Source organism: Macaca nemestrina, chromosome 7 (assembly GCF_043159975.1).
Source record: "Macaca nemestrina isolate mMacNem1 chromosome 7, mMacNem.hap1, whole genome shotgun sequence".
NCBI classification, from domain to species: Eukaryota; Metazoa; Chordata; class Mammalia; order Primates; family Cercopithecidae; genus Macaca; species Macaca nemestrina.
Genome location: NC_092131.1, coordinates 47668658 through 47692359, shown reverse-complemented (window position 1 = coordinate 47692359; position 23702 = coordinate 47668658). Strand labels below are relative to the sequence as shown.

The 23702-nt window shown below is 37.2% G+C and overlaps 1 protein-coding gene across 2 annotated transcripts in view; it reads right to left on the bottom strand.

Annotated features, from left to right (window-relative positions):
• C7H14orf39 (chromosome 7 C14orf39 homolog) overlaps window positions 1-23702 on the bottom strand; it is a 176331-nt gene that overhangs the window by 9579 nt on the left and 143050 nt on the right. Inside the window, exons 16-17 of one of the 2 annotated variants that reach the window (XR_011625826.1) lie at window positions 13187-13306; window positions 8386-8632 (exon numbers count right to left, since the gene is read on the bottom strand). The gene's annotated coding sequence lies outside the window, so the exon portion shown is untranslated. The remainder of the gene's footprint in view (window positions 1-8385; window positions 8633-13186; window positions 13307-23702) is intronic. The other variant, XR_011625825.1, reaches the window with a different exon arrangement.

The window sequence follows — 23702 nt, the reverse complement described above, 5'->3', positions numbered from 1 at the left end:
CATCCTTTTTTTATGGCTGCATAGTATTCCATGGTGTATATGTGCCACATTTTCTTTATCCAGTCTATTATTGATGGACATCTGGGTTGGTTCCAAGTCTTTGCTATTGTGAATAGTGCCGCAATAAACATATGTGTGCATGTGTCTTTACAGTAGAATGATTTATAATGCTTTGAGTATATACCCAGTAAGGGGATCACTGGGTCAAAGAGTATTTCTAGTTCTAGATCTTGAGGAATTGCCACACTGTCTTCCACAATGGTTGAACTAATTTACACTCCTACCAACAGTGTAAAACCGTGCCTATTTCTCCATATCCTCTCCAGCATCTGTTGTTTCCTGACTTTTTAATGATTGCCATTCTAACTGGTGTGAGATGGTATCTCACTGTGGTTTTGATTTGCATTTGTCTAATGACCAGCGATGAGGAGCATTTTTTTTTTTTTTTTTGAGACAGAGTCTTGCTCTGTTGCCCAGGCTGGAGTGCAGTGGTGTGATCTCAGTTCACTGCAAGCTCCGCCTCCTGGGTTCACGCCATTCTCCTGCCTCAGCCTCCAGAGTAGCTAGGACTACAGGCGCCCACCACCGCGCCCAGCTAATTTTTTGTATTTTTTAGTAGAGACGGGGTTTCCCCGTGTTAGCCAGGATGGTCTCGATCTCCTGACCTCGTGATCCGCCCGCCTCAGGCTCCCAAAGTGCTGGGATTACAGGCATGAGCCACCGCGCCTGGCCAATGATGAGCATTTTTTTCATGTGTCTATTGGCTACACACATGTCTTCTTTTGAGAAGTGGCTGTTCATATCCTTTGCCCACTTTTTGATAGGGTTGTTTTTTTCTTGTAAATTTGTTTGAGTTCTTTGTAGATTCTGGATATTAGCCCTTTGTCAGATGGGTAGATTGCAAAATTATTCTCCCATTCTGTAGGTTGCCTGTTCACTCTGATGATAGTTTCTTTTGCTGTGCAGAAGAAGCTCTTTAGTTTAATTAGATCCCATTTGTCAGTTTCGGCATTTGTTGCCATTGCTTTTGGTGTTTTAGACATGACGTCTTTGCCCATGCCTATGTCCTGAAAGGTATTGCCCAGGTTTTCTTCTAGGGTTTTTATGGTCCTGGGTCTTACATTTAAGTCTTTGATTCATCTTGAGTTGATTTTTGTATAAGGTGTAAGGAAGGGGTCCAGTTTCAGTTTTTTGCATATGGCTAGCCAGTTTTCCCAACACCATTGATTAAATAGGGAATCTTTTCCCCATTGCTTGTTTGTGTCAGGTTTGTCAAAGATCAGAAGGTTGTAGATGTGTGGTGTTATTTCTGAGGCCTCTATTATGTTCCATTGGTCTATATATCTGTTTTGGTACCAGCACCATGCCGTGTTAGTTACTATGTAGCCTTGTGGTATAGTTTGAAGTCAGGTAGCATGATGCCTCCTGCTTTGTTCTTCTTGCCCAGGATTGTCTTGGCTATGTGGGCTCTTTTTTGGTTCCATATGAAGTTTAAAGTAGTTTTTTCCAATTCTGTGAAGAAAGTCAGTGGTAGCTTGATGGGGATAGCACTGAATCTATTAATTACTTTGGGTAATATGCCCATTTTCATGATATTGATTCTTCCTATTCTTGAGCATGGAATGTTTTTCTATTTGTTTGTGCCTTCTCTTATTTCCTTGAGCAGTGGTTTGTAGTTCTCTTGGAAGAGGTCCTTCACATCCCTTGTAAGTTGTATTCCTAGGTATTTTATTTTCTTTGTAGCAATTGTGAATGGGAGTTCACTCATGATTTGGCTCTCTGTCTGTTACTGGTGTATAGAAATGCTTGTGAATTTTGCATATTGATTGTATCCTGAGACTTTGCTGAAGTTGCTTATCAGCTTAAGGAGATTTTGGGCTGAGACCCCTAATAGTAAAGCTCCCCTTCTGATAGATTTGCCTGTTGTAAAGCTGTTAGAGTAGCTGTCAATAAACTCAGCAAGTTTGTAAAAGGCAGAGAGAAGCATAGTATTGGGCAAAGAGCAGCAGAGAGAAAAGGAGGAAATGTAGTTCCAGCTCCATCACCTCACCTTTCTGCACCCCACTTCTCTGGAAAGAGGAGCAGGATGGAATGAGCTCTGCTTATGCTGAAATCGTATTACCATGCCAAGTAAATGTGCACTCCAGGCCAGCATTTAGCAGTAACAAAGATCACTGCACCTGAGCTTTCAGGGATGTGGGACCTCACTATAGTTTGGAGTCTAGGTATCAGAGAAGCAAACTTGGGTTTGATGCCCTGAGTGAGCCTCTTACTCACCTGTCACCCATGGACAATTCTTTTGCATAAGCCTTAGTTACCTCATTTGTAAAATGCAGATGATAATATTAACCTACCTCATTGGATTGTTATGCTTAAATGAGAGAAATTCTTATAGATAAAGCACTCAGAACAGTGGCAGGTCATGGTGCAGTCTCAATAAATGTTTGTTGTTTTAGTTAAGTGAATGTACACAGATTGTAATACTTCTATATTCTCATAATATGTATGTGCTAATCACCATTACTAATCACCATTAGTAATAAAGCCTTTCTCACAGGGCAGCATGTTTCTGTGCCCAGATTGTCTATGGTTTTGACCGGTAACCACTTCTCAAACACACATGAAAGTTGCTGTCAGTGGTATTGAGAATCCTGCCTCGATAGGAAATATTAACTCCCATTATTTCCATTTTAAGGAAGCATTTTTGGAAGTCAAGTAATTGCACAGCATTTTGAACTATCTCATAAGCTGTGGCATTTGATGGCAAAAATTGGAATAACTAGAAATTATTTCTTTTAAAGAAAGGAAACCAAGGCGATTATATATTTATTTGTTTTTATAGCATCACAGTGTATTGTAAAAGTAAGAACTCTTTTTGAAACTCACTTTTAGGAGGGGATTTTTTCTGTCAGTGAAGCTATATACCTTATATTATTGCCGAATTCCTGGCAATATATTCTAGCTAGAATTATTACTTTTTGGCAGGGTCACAAAGGGACTCAGAGGCCAAAAGTAAAGTACATGTGATGGAAGGAAATCCATTTCCACGTCTTTGACTGAGAAAACCCCGAAGATCTTTAAGGGATTTTCTCATCTAGTTTAGGTACACAAGTGGATTGGGTCCATGTTTGGGTTTTCAGATACTGCAAAGACTAAAGGGCACTAAGCTTACCCTTTAAATCAATTTGCCTATGTTTTTGTTAGATGATAACTATAATTTGTTACATGATAACTATTTGCTATGATAATTTAAATATAAAAGCAAGAAACCATTTTCAATTCCAAGTGGCATTTCTAGTCCTTGTTTTAAACATCCCCCTTCTCCCTGCCGACCTCCTAGAATAGAGATGAGAGTCAGTGAAACGCTACCCAGGTGTGTCACTGATAGCAGTGAGTCACTCACACAGCTTCCTTGGTGATGAAACTCCTTGTATTTGGATTGAATGGTTTTAGCAGTAAAAATGGTTGTTGCCAACTTTATTGGAAATTGTGACTACTAATGGAATTGATGTTTAAGCTACAGATTCCCAATAGGCCTGTGTCCATTTTTATTCTTTTTTATGCTTTCACAGAAGCAAAATGTAAATTTAGTATTTTTACAAGTTTTGACCATTAATGGCATTATTATTTTTGTACCACAGCCCAAACAGTAAAATTTTACAATGATTTCAATCAGTTTCCCCAGGCTCTTCTCACTTCTCACGGCCTTCCCAGTGGCAAGCATGGTTCTATTTGTCAACTTGTCCAATACACTTACCCACAGGATTAAGCACACATTTCTCAGACCCAGTCTTTTTCTCTGCGACATATCTCGAACCACCCCCCTTATCTAGACTCCTTTTGTCTCAACTCTGTACTGCAGCAAAGTGGACTGTGAACAGGAGACAACTTTCCCTACTATAAGCTCTGCCTGTTCTCTGTATCTTGAATACCTTGCCCTCATCTCCACCTGCGAAGACCCGAGACACCTTCCTTGTTAAGAGCCACGATTTTTCTCTGCTTACTCTGTGTCAGGCGTTGTCCTTAGCACATCATAGTGCATCATCTTGTGTAATCCCACCACAACCGAGGAAGTGGGAAATACCACGATGTATTTTACAGATGGGAATCTAAAGCAGAGAAAAGTAAAGTTGCACCAGGTCACACTGCTAGTGTGTGGGTTGGAGTCAGGACTAAAACCCAGATCTGTGGATTCTATGCCCAAACCACTGTGCTGCTTTGGACCTTTCTCAAGAGCTATCTTAGCCATAGAGCTTTGCTTCATTCCCCAACTGGTTTTAACAGATCACGCTTTAGAACCGGAGAGTGAGGACTATTTTCTGTTTAATTTCAATGCCCTCTTGCAGCACCTCACACAAGCCCTTTCACATAATGGGAGTCCAGTACATACTTGTTAAATTAAATTTACCTAGAAAACAATTAGTCACAAAACTTAATGGTCTTGACAGTAAACTCAGAAGTCCAGAGACCGTGGGCAGTTACAGAAGGCTTGATGTGGAGGTGGAGCTCGGTTGGGCTTTGATGACCTGGGTGGATTTGGTGAGTGAGAAGGAAAAGAGGGTCTACTCCACATGTGGTGATCATCTAAAGGAAGTCAAGGGAGGAGGAAAGATCATGGCATACCAGAGGAACCGTGAAAAAAGCAGTGCCTAGCAGACACGATGAGTTAATGTGCTTTGGGGAAGGATATGAGATTGGGCAGATTAAATAGGCTTTATGGATTATGGAACGGTTTGAGCGCCAGGCAAAGAAATGTGGGCCTAATGCATGCTGATGATTTAGATATTCTTCTGTGACATTGTGTTCCTGACATTCATCTATGTGGTGTGTAATTTTAGTTCATTCATTTATAATACTATATAATATTCCATTGTGTGACTATATCACAATTTATCTACACTAATATAGTTGAACATTTGGGCTTTTTTCCTAGTTTTTTTTTACTATTATGAATGTTGCTGCTGTGAATATTCTTATATGGGTTTCCTAGAGCATATGTACCATTTCCCCTTGTGTATATATATCTAATGGCTAGGCCATGTGACATGCATGTCTTCAACTTTTTCCATAAGGGCAAATTGTTTTCCCAAGTGGTTGTGACAATTTACACCCCACCAGAATGTATGAGTTTCTGTTTTTCCATATTCTTGCCAACACTTGGACCTGGTTTGGTCATACTTTAAAATTTTTGCCTACTTGTGGGATGTGAAATGTTATTTCACATTTTCATTTCTTTATGCTATTTTGAGATAAGAAGTTCTTTTTATTGTCGGTCTTTTTCCTCCATAGTTCATGCTTTTAGTCTATTTTTAAGAAATAGTTTCCCATCACCAGGTTATGAAGATATTCATCTTCTTAAAGCTGTATAGTTTTGCCTTTCACATTTAAGTCTCTAATCCACCTGAAATTTCATTTAGATGTATGTATGAGAATGTTCTCTTTTTTTTCTATACTCCTTCATGTTTGGTAAACTGTTAAAAGTGAGGAAGTCTGGTGTTTAATCTCTGTGGAATTTTGAAACTACTAATTCAATTTCCTTAATGGGTATCGAACCATTCATGTTTTTAATTTTTCTTGAGTCAGTTTTATGGCTTATATTTTTCCTTAGAACGGATCCATTTCTCCTAAGTTTTCCAATGTATTTGCAAACAGTTGTTCATAATGTCCTCACAATTTTTAAAAAATCTCTGCAGCATCTACAGCTATGTTTCCTTCTCATTCCTGATATTGCTTACATGTATTCTCCATTTTTTCACTTTATCAATCTTTGTGGAAGTTTGCAACTTATCAGTATTTTCAAATAGTTCCAGCTTTGTTGATTCTCTATATTTTCCATTTGTTTTTGATAGCACTAATTTATGCTTTTTAATATTTTTCCCTTCTTTCTCAATTTATTCTGTTGCTTTTTCTGATTTCTAATGTTGTCTTTCTTCTTTTCTAAATAAGTATTAGAAACTATAAATTTTCCCATAATTATCAATTTAGCTTTATATCACAAGTTTTGAAATGTAGTATTTTGTTATCATTCCATTTTCAATATTTTCTCAATTTAATTAAAATTTCTTACTTGGCCTATAAGTTATTTAAGTGTGTTTCTTTCTTTTATTCTTCAATATTCAGTTAACTCGCATTTAAAAGATCAAATTCCCCTAAATTTTTATACCATTTGCATAGTCACAGTCCCTTAGACCTTTCAAACCAAAACTATAAGTTCAGTATATCTTATTATCTCAAATGCTTCAAACACCCAAAATACAGACTTATATATCAAAATCAACAAAACTTCCTAAGTATGTAAATCTAGTAAGTTAGACATCAATTCTGCAGTTCAAATTCTCTTAACTAGTTTATCTGAAAACCACAGGTCAAGCATAACAAAGGGCACACAATGATAGTAGAACTCATTAGTATATAAAAGTGTAATTATAATTTTTAAAAAGACCTTTCTTAAGACTGTAAATTTATTCATACAAGAAATGGGACAGAATTGCCTTCCTAAACTCACTGAGGTTACTCTATAATCTTGCTACTCAACGTAGGGTCTACAGACCAGCAGCACCAAAATCAGATAAGAATTCGTTAGAAATGCAGATTCTCAGGCCCGCCTGACACCTCCGAAGTCAGAATCTTTATTTTAATAAGATCTCCAGGTGGCTTGCAGGCACATCTAATGTTTGAGGAAAACTGATATCCAATACTCAGTACTATAATACAAGTGTGGGAAAAGGCAATTAGGTGACAAGTCTGTACTGTGATAGGTCAAAGAAATTTAAAACTCCTGGGTGGACCTCCCAAGACTAAACTAGGTGCTCTTAGAGTGAGTTCTTTCCATTCTCAAATTTTGTCTGGCACACTAACCAGGCTTTCAGATGAGCTACAACCAATCACATAAGTTTTCTTTCTTTGCAACATAGGGCTTTCTCTGAAATTTCCCATTTAATCTGTATTGTAACCTCCTACATTAAGACCTGGTGTGTCTCGGTGGAAGTTTGGCCACATGACTCATGCTGCAATTGTGCACTTCTTCCCTTTCATAATTCTAATATGTGTCATTGATATTCATTCTAATGTGATAATGTGGTTCTAAAGGAGTCTGGGAATAGGCTGCAAGAAGGGAAATGGTTGTTGAGCCAGGCCTAATGGAAGGCCATGTCTGGCATCCGTCAGGAAGCAGAGGGAAGTTCCAGGCATTCCCAGTGGGAAATCCCACTTCCCTCTTTCCACACCTCCACGCCCTGAAAATGCACAGGTGAAAATGGATAGGCAGAAAGGAAAACGGAAGCAAGAACTAAAGCTCCCTTGTCTGAGGCTAGAATATTTACTTGACAGAGTCAGCCAGTGTTGATCCTAATTTCCTGTGCCAAGTGAGCATGTGTTAGCTGCTGCCCAATGAGAAACATTAATGTCAGCAACAGATTATATTTCCATTTCAGTTGCCCTTTTCACCATTATACAAGAAGTAAGTCATATGGCAAGGTCAATTAATTGTTGGTCTAATTGATTGGTCTAATTATCCTCCCCTAAGGAAGAAAAATTGGTCACTGGGAATGAAAAGGCAGTGCCCTTGAAGCAGTGTTTCTGGGTTATAATATTGCACCTGACTCTGACCCTATTATGAAAGCTTGACCAAATCTCCATTAATTTCTCTGAACCACAGATTATTTATTCATTGAGCAGGGGGACTAGTTACAGAATAATCAGTTTTTCTAGTAAGCACTGCAATCAAGATTTCCTGACCTGATGCCCATGCTTCTAGAATCTTCCCACACCATTTATTAAATAACACAGTACGTGACTCAGGGCTATTTTCACAACTCTCGGCTTGACAACAGAACTCTTAGAGATTTTTTGCTCAGTACCCAAGTTCTAATCACTCTCTTATCTCAGCCACCCTCAGGAATCAAGAAAAAAACCTCCTAGAGAAGAGTTCAGTATTAGGAGACTTATGAGTTACTGCCTTCTGTTGACTGAATGACACAAACAGAGGTCATAGATTCTGCTGCCTGAGTCTGAATCCTGACTCAACCACTTATTCTCTGCCTTGAGTAAGTTAATTAACCTCTTTTTGCCTCAGCTTCCACACCTGTAAAATGAGGCTAATGAGAATTATCCCACAGTGTTAATGTGAGGATTAAATGAGACAGTACATATAAAAAAGTGTCTGGCATGTGGTAAGCACTCAATTATTATAAGCTACGTTTATGAAAACATTTAAATATAAAATACAACATTAAATACTCATTTTGGTATATAAATTATCTCAACATTTCTTAAAAGCAGATTTTTCCATGCATTCTACTAAAAAAATAGTTTCCGGTACTTAATTGTGGTAGACATCTCCCACAGTATGAGGAATTCCAGAATCATTAATCTGAGTGTTCTTACCTGAACTCACCGGCACGAGAAGAAAACATCTAGAATATGACTGGCTCCTGACTTAGCCTTTTTCTTTTAACAACAGGAGGACTTTTAATCATTGCATTCAGAGTAACACCTGTCAATCACCTTTTTTCTCTAATTAAATTTACCTGGAGTTCATTTTAAAGAAAATAATTTGTTCAGCCAAAAGTAGTTGCATATTTATGCCACAATTAGTTAAGGACTCCACAAATGAACCCCTCCCTCTCAGCCTCTGTAAAGAAAGGAGAATGCAGTTGAGAGCCCAGAAGATTTCAGAGCAATTAAGCCTAGAAATGCAGGTGTTTGAAACACCTGTTTCCCCTCCCGCCCACGCCTACTGCCCTGGCCACCCTTCCTCGGTCGGTCGGTTAAAATAATTAACTGACGCCGTTGGGAGAAAAGCCCAAGCACTGCTAAGAGCAACAAGTCTCCTTTTCTCCCCTTTCTCAGATTAAATGAGAAAAGTAAAAAGATTCATGGGTGGTCTACAAACAGGAGAGGGGAAAAAAAACCGTTCCTCTTCTTTAAAAAAAAAAAAAAGACAAAACCAAGTGACAAGGAAGACATTGTTTCCTACAGCAAACTCAGTGGCTTAAGTTCAGAATTCTATGTTTGTTTTGTGAAAGTGATTGCAGTGCTGTACATGAGCATGAAAAAAGCTATTTAAGGGATATTTATGTGAGGAAATAAAGCAATTGGGGAGAATGTAATTTTGCCTAACCTGCCTTTTGTGAATACCTGCAAATTTATACTAAATCTCAACAACAGAGTCCCTCCCAAGGGTAAATTGTGGAAATTTCATTTTAAAAATGAAATAGTCCATCGCTAGGAAATCAAGAAATTGTTTTTAAAAATAAAGTTCAATGTGGCAATTTGATTCAATTTTGGCCATGATGTTTTGTGTATCTCAGTTTTGTTTTCCTGAGTTTCATTAAAGCAACCATTGAATACTATTCGTCATAACTGGGAAAGATAATGATGATAGTTTTGTTTTTATGATTACTGGCACATTCCCTCTCTATTCAAAATATATATATATATATATATATTTTTTTTGAGACAGGGTCTCACTCTGTCACCCTGGTTGGAGTACAGTGGCTCGATGTTGGCTCACTGCAACCTCCGCCTCCTGGGCTCAAGCAATCCTCCCACCTCAGTCCCCCAAGTAGCTGGGTTTACAGGCACGCGCCACCATATCCGGCTTTTTTTTGTTGTTGTTTTCTGTAGAGCCGGGGTTTCATCATATTGCCCAGGCTGGTCTCGGACTCCTGAGGTCAAGCTGTTCACCTGCCATGGCTTCCCAAGGTGCTGGGATTACAGGTGTGAGCCACTGTGTCTGGCCTCAAACACGAATTTAAGAAGCTTTATGCATTTTAATTGGAACATGTAATTTTGGAAGACAAGGATGATACAGGCCAGGGGACCTGCCAGAGTTAGGAAACTAGTTCAGTATTTAAGCAAATATGCACGCACCTACACTTTTCCATTTTTCCAAAGATAATCTAAGATGACTGATCCAGCTAGACTCTGGACTTGAGTAAAAGCTTTGTGACAATGCCCACATGAAATATACATTGCAGGAAGCGAATGGATTACCGCATACTGTTAATTTCGTCCATAATTCTGACCAATGTATATTTTTTATAATGCCTGATGGTTTTAAAAGTATTCTCATTTGAGGTAACACAGATCTCATAACACCTGTCCTGGAGACGAGGTAGCTAAGGTGTTGGATAGAGGCAGTCACGGAGAGGGAAGGAGAGCATCTCCGGTTATGGAGGGAAACTTTGAGGACTTAAGCAACTGGTCGCCCACACAGGAAGTGGTAAAACTGGGCTCCTGCTTGACCACCTCCATCCCTCGCCCCAGGTTTCTTGACACCAGATCCAGTGCTATTGACACCACCACCCAGGCCAGGTGAATTCTTCTCCAGTATAGCACTGCCTTTTCACAAACCAGTGTTGAAGCTCATTGTTCAAAATGGCCAGCTCCTGAGAGCAGCATTAATTTTAAATGGCCAGCAGGTGGCAGAGTAAATCCTACTCCCAAATCTATTCCAGTAGTTTTAAATTATTTGAAACTAACAGCTGAAAAACTTCATTATCAGTTCAAATAAGCTTAGCATTTAAGGTTTCATTAAAATATCGGCAATTATAATATGTAATATAAAGACCTAAGTCCACTGTCAAACTAAAAGCTGATTCTAACACCTGCTTGCTTTTTCCCCTCCAAGCAATCTAACACAATTGTAAAGTAGTTTTTTATTTTTAATTCTGTTTTCCTCTTACTGTGCTACTTAGTGAGAGAGAAATGCTGGCTTGCTACTCATTTTAGTTCCTTTTCTCATTAAGGAAATATTTTTAATAGCTGTGTGTGGCATGAATCCACGAACAGCACAGCTCTGTGTAGGTCCAGGAATGTCTTTATTAAGTGTTCGTTATTAAGCACCAGTTTTCCAACTCCTCCTAGCCTGGTGCTCAGGGGAGATAACCTACAGGAACTGCTCAAATTACATTACACTCCTTGGCTGTATCCTGAGCGGCTCTAAAGGCAGGTGAATTAGAGAAGACTCTCCTCATCAGAACCTTCCTCTCCTTCATAGCATCTTACTTCACGGTGTCATAATTTAAAGGATCTGTAAACCTTGAGGTTCCCAAATGCCATTGTTTAATGCCTTCTTCAGCTGCTTTCATGCATTCTTAGCAAGCACCAATAATGATTAAAAGGGGTTTCCATCCACACATTTGCAGAGATTTTTACTTAAAATACAATCTTCATATAGTGTATCCATACATATACATTCATTTCCATACATACATGCATTTGCCTTTACATATACATATATTTACATACGTTTGTATAAGGATCAAATGTCATTACAATGAATTTCATTGGATTATCTAATTTCCCATATTATCTTGGAATTTTGCTGCTTCAAATATGTTTTAAATTAAAGGAATTAGGTTCTAAGTTATAGAAACTATACCACCTACTTTCTATCACATAAGATAGAAAGTTTAATCTGAATTTAATTTTTTGATATGAGATTTGCCATATGTTCATAGGCATCCATAAATCAATTGATCTTAAAAAAGCACGTTCAGATTATACATATAAATATCTATTTATATATGCTTTGTCTTTTTTTCAGAAAAAAAGATTTCAAAAGGACTTGGAGAATTACAAGTTACAAATAATTTTACACCATTAGCTGCTAAGATTTAATTAAAAATGTATTAACTGATATTTCTAGAATTACATAATATCTTTTCAAGCTGATATATATTTTAGCTGACCAAATAAAGTTAAATGTTAATAGTGCAAGTTAGCTGTCTGCTTATTCTCTAATTCACCACAGTCAGCAGTTAAGAATGGGGCTTCTTTAGAATATCTCAAATCATGTAATAACACTATTCCATTTTAAATGAATTCAAGGGAACCAAACGGTGTAAGAATCCACCAGGAATAGAACAAGTGTGTTGATGGTAATTGTGGAAGTCATTTTGCCTTTCCCTGAAATTGCAAATTCCATTTCACAACCAGGTTAAACTCCCTTCTGTGCCAATTTCCCCATCAACAAGTACACACACATATTTTTAATAGACCCTGAACCATCCCCTCCAGGATTATTTATTTCCTTATTTTTTTAAGAACAATGTCATACCTACATAAAATTTGCTTTAAAAATGTGCACGTTTGTTTGCTTTTCCCAACATTACGTGTTTATTTTATAGATTGGGTTGAGAGCTGGAAGACTTTCTTTTTTTTTTCGTATTTCATCCTAAAAGCCTAAGGATCAATGCCAATTGTATGCTTAGATATCAAGGCAACTTTTCCAGCTGTGCCCTAACTGTTTTCCATTGTGCTCCTTACCATGTCCTTGGTGTCATTTTTCTGATTTGAGTGAAACCCATGCAAGACATTAATTGTGTCTTATTACCGGTCCTTGCTCTTCTTTTCATTCCTGGTATGTATGAATGCCCCAAGAGAAATACAACCAATAAAACAAAACAGCAGTATATTCCTCTATACATTGTTTGTGAAACAATGAATATGTGAAAAATTCATATTTGCCAGGGTATTTCAGGGCATTTTGGGGGGGTCTTTAAAAAAGTCCATTGGTCTGTTTCTACCACAGCACCACTTCAAACCTGACTATTGCGCCGATTTAGCCAGAAGGGCAATACTTATGAATCCTTACCTTTACATATTATAGGATTTTGTGCATCAGTGCTCAATACTAACAAAATTAAAAGTGCTGGTATAGCAAAACTCGGGAAAATTTAAAATAGAAAAGTATAGATGTTGCTATAGTTTCATAATAATTATTAATAAAGCAACATTTTGGCTTGTGTTATCTACAGCCTGAATTAAAAGCAGTGAAGAAAGGAGTGAGCTAGTGGAACCTGCATCCAAGTTGCATTTTAACTACTTTCTAAATCTATGGGCATAGGCCTGATGTGGTGGTGGCTCATGCCTGCAATTCCAGCACTTTGGGAGGATGAGGCAGGAGAATCTCTTGAGGCCAGGAGTTGAGACCAGCCTGGGCAGCATATTGAGGCCCCCCCCCCCACCAAAAAAGAATATGAATATATGGTATACAAAATGTTAATTTTGATTTTAAATTTGATAAATGCTGCTTTAATATAGAAGTCATAAGAGTGAAATTACAAAATGGTGTAAAAATCACTTATTCAGATAATCCTTATAATCTCCAGAGGCAAACCATGACTATGAGGACCAAACTCTTCAACCATTATACAGCATTACCTTAAAAATTACTTACTCTTTTGTTCAGTCAGAGGTACTAGAGATTGTAAGAAATGTGAAGTCCATCAGCTATTAACTTCAGGCCCGACTAAATAACAGCTAATAGCATTGGAGCACTTTCATCAGAGAGCAATATCTGGAATAAAATATGCATCATATAGCAGGAACACAGTTTTAAGAATTACAGAGAACATTAACTTAAAGTGATAAAATTTTTTCATTTCAACATAATCTTTTAAAATTTACATATCTTTACTTATGTCCGCTTGATTAATAACCCCATTCTTGGGGATGCAGTGGGAAAGAACAGTGGTGTCATTTTTGTGCACCAACATTAATTTATTATAACTAAAATTTATGTAAGTTTAAGTATGTTCCCTGCAGTTTTATTAACTGTGAAAATACAGAGAATATATCTAGAGTGGAAATAAAAATGTATCCTTAATGATAACATTATCAACGGTAAACATCTTTTGACAATTACAAGTTGATTTTGGTAACACATTTCATTGTATAAGAAAAGGTGGATATTTTTTAGGACCAATGGCCTGAAATTATACTTTCTTGTATTGAAAAAGGTTAATTAGGAATTGAGCTCAAAGTTAATTTTTTGAAGGTCAGCTGCTATGCTATTGGGTCCTGTGACCCTGTCTCAAGTAATCACAGCATTAACATACAAGTTATAGCTTTCCTTTCACTTGATGACATAATCTCTTTAATTGGTGTCGGGAAGCCTGCATGTGAAAGAACCGTGGAAAACACCTAGAGACTATAATTTTATTCTCTCCATTCACAGGGCAAAAGAAACAAGCCTTAAGAATGTACTAGAAACTCATTACAATCCATAGGCTGTCAACACAAAGCACTCACGTTTCAACCAAGGGTTTTAGGAATGGTCAAGTCTGTTTAGTTCTAACTTCGGCTGGTGAACTATTAACCTTTTCAGAAAAACTGGTGAATGCTACATGTCACATAATCTTCTACGAGAAAGCTAAGAGGGTGGATAATGTTGTTTAACTGATTAGACATAAATGTGAGAAGATAATATTTGCAAAATTATTAAGTGTGCTCTCTGAAAGAAACTACTGGAGTGAGACTCCCTACCTCTTACGTTTCCATAGCCCTTTACATAATTCTCTTTCATAAATTCCGTGTGGCTCATCATGCACACTTAAAATGGCTCATTTTTATTTGGAAGTTTAAATTTACCTTTTACAGGGAACTGATCTTCCCCTAGGTCAGCATGGTTGTGACCCTGTTTTCCCAGTGGATTCTGCCTAATAAAGAAGAAAGCTACTATGGAGTAGCCCTTGAAATACCCACTATGAAACTTTTACAAAGATATGCTTTGGGAAAGGGGAGCAAGGGGAATGCTGAAGTTTGTTGAGCCTATCAGCATCAGTTTAGCAACCACTTACTGCAGCAAAAGGTAAAAATGGACCCTCTTCCTGTTCAAGAAACTTGTTCTTATTTTAATAAGTGGGTAGATATTCAAAACCACTTAATTTTACTAAAACAACAAAATCATGCCCCACTAGGCCCTAGAAGGGAACAGGAGCAAAACCTAAAGTGTGAATTCTATTTTGATAAAATTTTTTTTTGATCCCAGGGGTGTCTCTGCTAAAATATAATGGTGGAAGGGCCTACTGAAAAATTCTAGGCCAATTATACCACAGAATATATTTTCAAACCTTCCTCTGGCAAAGGAAGGAGGGTGAGCTCCTTTGCTTATGGAAAGGCTCCTAGTCGGCTATTAAAGCAGCTCCTGTCCTTATAGCACTGAATATTTCAATTTGGTTACCTTTTCACGATCTTTTTACCTCTTGAGTGCTGACATGTCTTTTAAAACATTAGACCATCCAAGCAAGAAGTCCTGTGCCTGGAATGCCTTGTGCTGAGCCTTATACTGGGTGCCATCAGCAATGTGGCAAATATAGGGATATGTCATCTAGCAGCAATATAAAATCATCACTTAGAACTGGCTCATCTTTGGTTCTGATATACCAGGCTCTCCCTCTTGCTCCTTGTCTAGACAAAACTGCCCAGTGGGTGTGGGAAGAGATGGAGGTAAAAAGGGCAGGTAGGTGCTTATACTTGCAGACAGTACATATGCCTGCCTTCCTATGATACCTACTAGATAATTGCTATATTATGTGTTGACATGTCTTTAATCATGTCTCTGTGTAAGTAATAAATGAGTCTTTTGGGATCTGTTTTGTGTCCTATACACTGTTAGATTTTTTCCAGATGCACAGTACATACAACCAATCGAATAACAGTGTTGGTTGTTCTAATCATAGGGGCATAGCAACTTTCATTTTTAAGTCTTTTCAAGCCACAGATTAACTCATTTTGCCCTGTTATTCAGATTTAGTCACTGGCACAATTTTATTAATAAACATAATAATAACGTAGAAATACCTTAACTATTTTTCTGCTTTGTTTCATCCTCTGTGCCTATCTGATAAAGCCTCAGTGATATCAAGGATTGACTGTACCCTGGAAATTGAAGTATTTTTCTCCTTCCACTCCTCAGTAAAACCGACAATGCCCTTTTCCCATCAGGTTTGTTAGCAAAATCTGAACTCTACCATCTAACTAAAACTGTAATTGATAGTATGGGATTTGTATTCCTTCATTACCTGGGAGCTTTCCTCAGGAAGAGGAAATAAAAATCACAAACACTTACCTGTTAATGCCACTGCAATTCTAATCATCCCTGAGTAGTATCTATCATATCTTCCCCATGCTCTTCGAGAAAAGTCCTTATCCTGGCACATGAGGCTATGTATGATCTGGTGCTCAAATACCTCTCCAACCTCCAACCCCCACCATATTGCACTGCTCTCAGTCACTAAAGTACCATGTTCTTTCCCTTTTTAGAATCTTGTATGATGTTCTCTCTGCCAAGAATTTCTCTTTCATCTAGACAGTCATTAACTACACATCCTTTAGGGATTAGCTTTGGTGTCATCTCCTCCAGAAAGTTTTACCTACCAGCTTAATAACCCTTCCCCTACATTCTGGGCCATATATCATGCTAAGTGTTCCCTTAGGACCGTGTGCCAAACTCTATCCCAGTACTCTTTATATGTGCCATAATTGTATGATAATACTCTGTTCTCTTGAAGGCCAGGACTATCTATTTTTTTATCTCTGGATCTCCAATTTCTAGAACAGTGTCTGGCACATATGGGTATCCTGTGAATATTTGTTGAATGCATGTTTCAGTGAGAGTATGTTGTTAATATATGGGAAACCATTTATTTTTTGTGAAAATCATTTTGTATGATAAAATCCTTGAAGTGTAGGAACCCAGACACATATAGTAATGCTTACTAATCGATTTAAAAATATTTTAAGTATTATTAAAAAATTAATAAATCCAATGATCTGGTTTTAAAACAAGTGTGACCATGTTGGATCATTCTTAACAAAGACGCCAGCATAATCTTTTTATAGGGAATCAACTTAAGCCCCACGCAGGTCACTTTAATTGTGTCCTCTAGATTAAGAAGATGAGCTATTCTGCCCTCTCTTGCCATTACCCCTTCCTCTCTGCCAGGTTAAAATTTTAATGGATATTTAAATGCATATCTTTGAAATAGTGACTGAATTTTGACCAGCAATTTATGGCCTCATCACAGAGGGCATAATCAAGAAATCAAAATCCTGTCATTTTTGTCCAGTCGTTGTGCAAATCAATGAGCATGCATCGCCTGTATGCCTTCAGCAAAGTAGGCATTTGTGACTGCAACTCTGAATAGAAGTTTTCCTGTTTACCTTTTATCATTTATTTAAGTTCTAAGGAGACAGACCTGGCCATTTTGTTACAGAATGGATGTTTTCAATGCAAAGAAAAAAAAAATCACAGTTTTGAGTTTTTACAATGTTTGCCCCTTTTCCCAGCAGGGATGTGTTTTGAGTGCCAGGAGACAAAAAGTGTGGCCTCAACAAGCAGAATTTTAAAAAGAACATCATTTTCATTATGTAGTCAATCTCAATTACAAGCAAATGTTTTCTCTGTGGAGACTCTTCTCCTTTCAGGGCATTATGTGAGCCTCTTTTGTGGATTGAGAGAAAGGATCAGTGGTCAATAGGGAGCAGAGTGCTGTGTACGGTGGATTTTTGTATCCCTCCGTCTCCTACATAATGCGTTTTGTCAGGAGAACAGCCCGCCATCCTGAGCAGATTTGCTGAATTAAAGAGCACAGCGGGGATAGGAAACTTGTTGCTAGGTGACTGACCGCCGCTGCTTGGCGGGTCTGGGCCGAAGGTGACTCTCTGCTTTTCTTCCACTACTTAATCTTGCCTTTTAATCTGCATCTATAATTAACTCTGTTAATGCCACACATCCATTTGTTTCTTCTTTACTGCACTTCAGGCAGCCAATTTATCATTATTTAGTCTTTTCACTCAAACAACAAACTATTTTTTCTCCATTAGCGTCATATGAGGCGAAACGTTCTGCAGTGCAAAGAAAGATGTAGACTCAGTAGATATTGCCTCACTTCCTGTGAGAATTTTCAAGGTACTTTTTGCTCATCTGAATGGAAAATACCTCCTTGAGGAAACACTTCTGTTGGCCATTATCTCAACAGCTTGACTGGGCCTAATTAATTGAAATGTTCTTGGTGACTTTAAATTCCTCTCAGTGGTGACACATAATAAAAATTAAAAATTACTTTATTTTTTGGAGGTTATATAATTGTTCAGCACATGGCGTTGCCTCCAATATCTTTGTAGGATGTATTCTTTGTGGTTATTATCAGCCACGGAACCTGGACGTGGATGCAAAACTTAGGGATGCAAAAAAAGAAAGGAGGGACTTTGCAGAATTCATTCTAGCAGCAGCATCTGGAATTCAGCTTGGCTCATGTCAGTGGTTCAAATGTGGTGCTGAACCCAGAGGGAGAACTAAGGTGGCTTTAAAGGACCAGGTCTGTGGCATGATTTTCAACACTGCTCCTGCCTCGATGGCTCCACCGCTGGCTCACTGACCTTCCTAGACATTCTATGTGCTCAGACATAATCTAAGAACTAAGAAATGCAGGTCAATAGGCCTTGACCTCCATTTCTGTGTTCACGCAGGCAGTCTGGTGTAAAGATGTGACCTGAGACAGGTTGACTGCCTGAGTTCAAATCCCAGGTGTACTACTTACATGTTGTTTGACCTGAGGTAACTTATTTAACCTCTCTATGCCTCAGTTACCTTGACTCTAAAATAGTACTAATAATAGTGGCTGTCTCATTAGGGTTTTATGTCTCATAGGATTAAATGAGTTAACATATGCAAAGCAATTAGTGCTTATCAGCTATTATTATTATATTGACAATATGATGAAACAGTCATCTGACTCATTTTTTCCATGTCTTAAAATAAAACTGCATGTCCATGGTAAATAAAAATAATAAGACATGGAGACTAAATAATACCTTTCACTTAGGGTTTTTACAGCAGTTTAATCACATGATCTCATCAATCCTCCAACTCCTCTAGTTTTGCAAATTCTTCATCTGTGTACAGAGACAGGTTACCATACCAGATAATCTAAATGCACATTTTTCTTAAGAATGTATATTTTGTGTGTACTATAATGCTAAACTACAGTTTGGATTTTTAAAAATGTTCAATCTGACCCATTTAAATTAAGGAAAGGCAGGTTATGCAGGCTTTTATCCCAGACATATTTGGAGAGCATTAGGCTGTAATTAGACTAACTGGGGCTAGTTGGAGGTTGTGATGGCTCTACTTCAGTGGTGCATAAAAGCATCTTGCTCACAGAGAATTAGGAAGCCAGAATAAGGACTATTAGGATGTCATTTACTACATTTTCATTTGATCAATTTATACTCTTTAATGTGAAGGCCTATTTTGCATCTTTTATGAGGGTGTTAATTCTTTGCCTTTGACTCTCTTTAATACATGTCTATGAAATGTGGCTGCCTGCAAATCTATACTTGTGTGATGATGGAGGTAAGATTACATTGTTGGAGAAAGTGGGCCTAGTCCATTGCTCCCTATCACACCAAACACAACAGGGCAGCTAGAAAACTTTTATTTCTGGTATTCTGAGAATGTGCTAAAATCCCCAGTTTCTGATGAAGAGCACCTGAACCTATACAACAAATTGAGCTAGACTTGATTTCAGGATATTGCTTTCTTATCTTTCCTATTGACCAGCAATAATAAGCTAACATAAAATAACATTCAAAGCATATGGCTCAACTGAGCACTTGTGTATGATCTCATTTTTCTTAAAAGTCTTCACAGATTATAGAGAATTCCCATTTTATAAGTGAAGAAAGTAAGTCCCATTTTATAAGTGAAGAAGGTAAGCCCCATTGTTGTCTTAGCTGCCCAAGATGATTCAGTGATTCTATAGCAGGAATGCAATGGAGCACAGACACATTTTCCTCTAGGCCACGTTCACACAGCCTCTATGCTAGGTCTTCTTGCCGATTAAAGCATGCCACAGTCAATAATAAGCTGTTTCTCTCTTGTTTTTGAGAAAGGCTAAGTGATTATCTTAACTGAATTTATAGAATTATTTCACACTTTATTTGAACACTTTTACAATATTTTGTCTCCAAATATAAATAATCAGACACTCTTTAAAATTGCAGTCAGTTTATGAGGCTCCATAGCATGAGTTTGCCAGATAAAGCACCTCATGAAGGGGAAGCTCCATGAGGGCAGGGTCGTGGGAGGAATCGTGTCTTCTGGGCTCACCACTATAATCCCAGCATTTAGTACAGTGCTTGGTACGTAGTAGGGGTTCATATCATATCTACTGAACAATAAATTAGTGAATAAATAAATTAATATATAAAGGAAAAGCTAGTATCCCTAGGATTCATTTTTTTCCAGTAGTTTTCTTACAGTGATTAAAATATGACTCTTTAAAACAAATTTAAAGAATTACTATAAAATTGACTTTTAATTTTCTCATTTTCTCTCCATTTTAATAAATTATCAACTTTTCAGTGGACAGTGTAGAGATTTGACTAGTCTTTGGTTTAAAATTATGGAGTAAAGTGAGCTCAGTAATGATAACGTATCAGTTTAATTTCTCTATATCCATTATGGGATGAAACAAAAATAAAACAGGTAATTTTAGAGCCTTTCTACTTTTTGCCTTTCCCTAAGGAAATACAACTGAAATTATAACATGTTTTGAAATAAAAAATGTTAGTGTTGCTCTCTAATATTTAGGTGATTATGATCATTAAAAATGAATAAAAAGCTCAAAATTTATATTTAAGCTTGAAAGTCTAGAAATTATATATCTTTTCCTTGGTAGCCTAATGAACTATTTAAAGAAATGTAACAAATAGTTATAATTATGTACCAGGAGCCATTACTAAGTTAGTTTTGTCATTCTAATATAATTAGGGAAAATTAGCATCAAATAAAGCTCATTAATAAACTTTGATATTTGGTGGCTGATTATCTTTGATTTTGCATCAAAAAGAGAGTCTGTTTTTCATTTGTTGCTAAACATATGCCCTTTAGTTAATAAGTTTTGCTAATTGACATAGGTATGCATAATGAGAGCTATGCACTAATAGGATTATGAATATCCCCTTCTCATTTGTTAAAAACCTGACAACACTAATTATTAATCATTTTTCTGCAATAATTATTTGCAGTTGTTTTCAGAAATTTATGAATATTTGTTAGGCTAAAGGTTTCTAGTTTGCATTTTTTCCCATATTTTATATGTTTCATGTTAACTTTATTACTTTTAGTATAATTCTGTATCTAATAAGCAAACATTATTTAGATACAGAAAAATGCAACCAACAGGGAAGATGTTTTATAACGGTCTTCCTTTTAAAATAGAATATGTCTGATAATTAGATTTATCTCATCATATAAACTTCAGTCACTAAGATATTGGTGAAAATTCATATAATAATAAACACATTTGAAAATTGTGTTTATCATTGAGCAAACTGGACTAAGCAAGTGGTCCAACTCAAAAGAATATATGCAGCATTAAGGGACCTCACACAGCTTTATAGCAAATAGAATATGCCTATTTGTTTTACTGCCTTCAGGACATAATGCTGGCATCTAATCAAATCAAAAGTTCAATAGCCCTTGCCAAATATGTTTCTTTTAGAAAGTTATTTTTAAAAGATATAATTATGCTTATTTTTCTTATGTTTGTGTGATTTTATAGCTATTATATAGCTAAGATACATTAACTTTTCAAAAAGTATTCTACTTCTAACTCTCAGAAAACCTTGCATGCTGATCATTAGATCCAAATAAAATTATACATTTTACCTTTAATTTTTTTGTTTACTCCTCAGAGTGCTGTGTTAAGTGTTTTGGATAAAGTGTAGTAATAATGAGGCATCTATTGCAATGTAAGACTGTGATCCTAGGTAGACACTGTACAGTTCTTTCATTCTTTCCTTCCTTTCCTCAGAAATATTTATTGAGAATCTTCTATGTGCCAGGCATGTTAAATGCTGAGATCTGAGGTCTCTTTCTATATAGAAAGCAGCTTCTCCAGTCGCATTTTTTTCCTCGGCCTCTGATATGGTTTGGCTGTGTCCCCACCCAAATGTCATCTTGAATTGTAGCTCCCATAATTCCCACATGTTGTGGGAGGGACCCGGTGGGAGATAACTGAATCATGGGGGCAGTTTCCCACATACTCTTCTTGTGGTAGCGAATAAGTCTCACCAGATCTAATGATTTTATAAGGGGTTTCTACTTTCGGCTCTCATTCTCTCTTGCCTGCTGCCATGTAAGACGTGTCTTGCTTCCCCTTTGCTTTCTGCCCTGATTGTGATGCCTCCCCAGCCATGTGGAACTGTGAGTCAATTAAACCTTTTTCCTTTATAAATTACCCAGTCTCAGGTATGTCTTTATCAGCAGTGTGAAAACAGACTAATCAGCCTCTTTACAAAATAAATGTATTGTTTTAATAATATTTCTTCCCCAAACATTGAAAACAACTTAAAAAGTGATAATTCCCTTTTGAACATACTATACTGAATAATAAAATTCCTTAGTAGAGTGCCAAGATTTTAGACTTCTTTTAGGTAAAAAAATGAATATTTATTTATGCTAAGGAAATAAATAACAAGAAATTACAAACTTCAGAAAGTTCACATATACCATAAACATCACATAATATTTATAGCATAAACATCACAATTTTGCTTAATTTTCTTACATGCCTCTATAACATCTTTCCCCCTGTATTTTTGGAGGAAAATTCTGGAAACCCCCATCAAGTTTCTTTCATATATTAGCTGTAAAAGATGCACTTGCTGTTTGTTGATTTCCTATAGGTTTGTGACTACAAACAAGGGAATCTGATAAATTCCATTTCATGTAATTACTATAGAAATCATTTCTTTCTACATGGGCCTCTCCATGGAGCATCTCACAACATGGCAGCTGGCTTCATTAGAGTGCACAAGCAAGAGGGAACATGCTAGCAAAACAAAGCCACAATCTCTTCTATAATCTACTTACAGAAGTGATATTCTATCACTATTCAGTTGGAAGGAGTCCCCAGGCCCCACCCACACTCACGGGGAGGGGATTACACAGGGCAGATTGCACAGAGGCAGCATCCTTGGGAACTGTGTGGGTGCTGCCTGTCACAGCACCATAGGACACCTTCATAGGGTGGTCTGGACTCTGGCCTCATACCTTCTTGTCATATGCTAGCTGAGCAGGCACAGTGGGCCACAGGAGTATGCCGAAAGCCATTCTGACATTCTGGGGTTGCTTAGACAGACATTCAAGCAACTGCAAGCCACCTAAACATACCCCATTAAACTCAAATAAAATGTGCCCTCAACTTACCAGCCCCTCATCTGGATCTCAAAAGTGCCATTGGCCATTCGAATATCATCTCACACAACTGGTTTTAACTGATTACAGTTAAAATATGTTATACTTGCAAATTTTACAAAAGCATAACTCTGTGAATACATCAGAAAAGGGTCAAAGAACACTTCAGTAGTTTTACTGTCAATCTGCCTCCGAGTGAAAGCCATTATTACTGACTAGGTTGATCCGGAAAAATGCCACAAAATGGGTAAAATTTGGAAATTGCCTTGAAGAACAGTTTTCATCACTGCATTAAGCCTCTAAAAAAATTTGTGACTTTAACATAAGCAAGCCAATTAATCTTTTTCAAAAAGCGAAAGAAGAGTTTGGAGAAATATTTCTTAGATGCTTCTGCTCTTTTAATGACATAACATATTATATATGGTTTTATGTCATAGTAATTATATCAGCTTCCTTACTGACCAGTAAAACCATCAAAAAAAGGTACCCAATAGTAATCAAGGACTGCTATTATCTTTAGGAAAAAAGGTCTTAATCCTGAGGTACAGCCTCAAAGACTAAGAGCCAAGAAAGTGTTTTTATTCTGGCTCAATGCTTGCCTTGAATGAAAAGTTTGAGCAACTCAGTTATCCTCTTTCAGCTTCCACACCTGAAAAACTCAAGCTTTAAACTAGCTGAGCTCTGAGTCCCTTCTAATTTGTTCTTT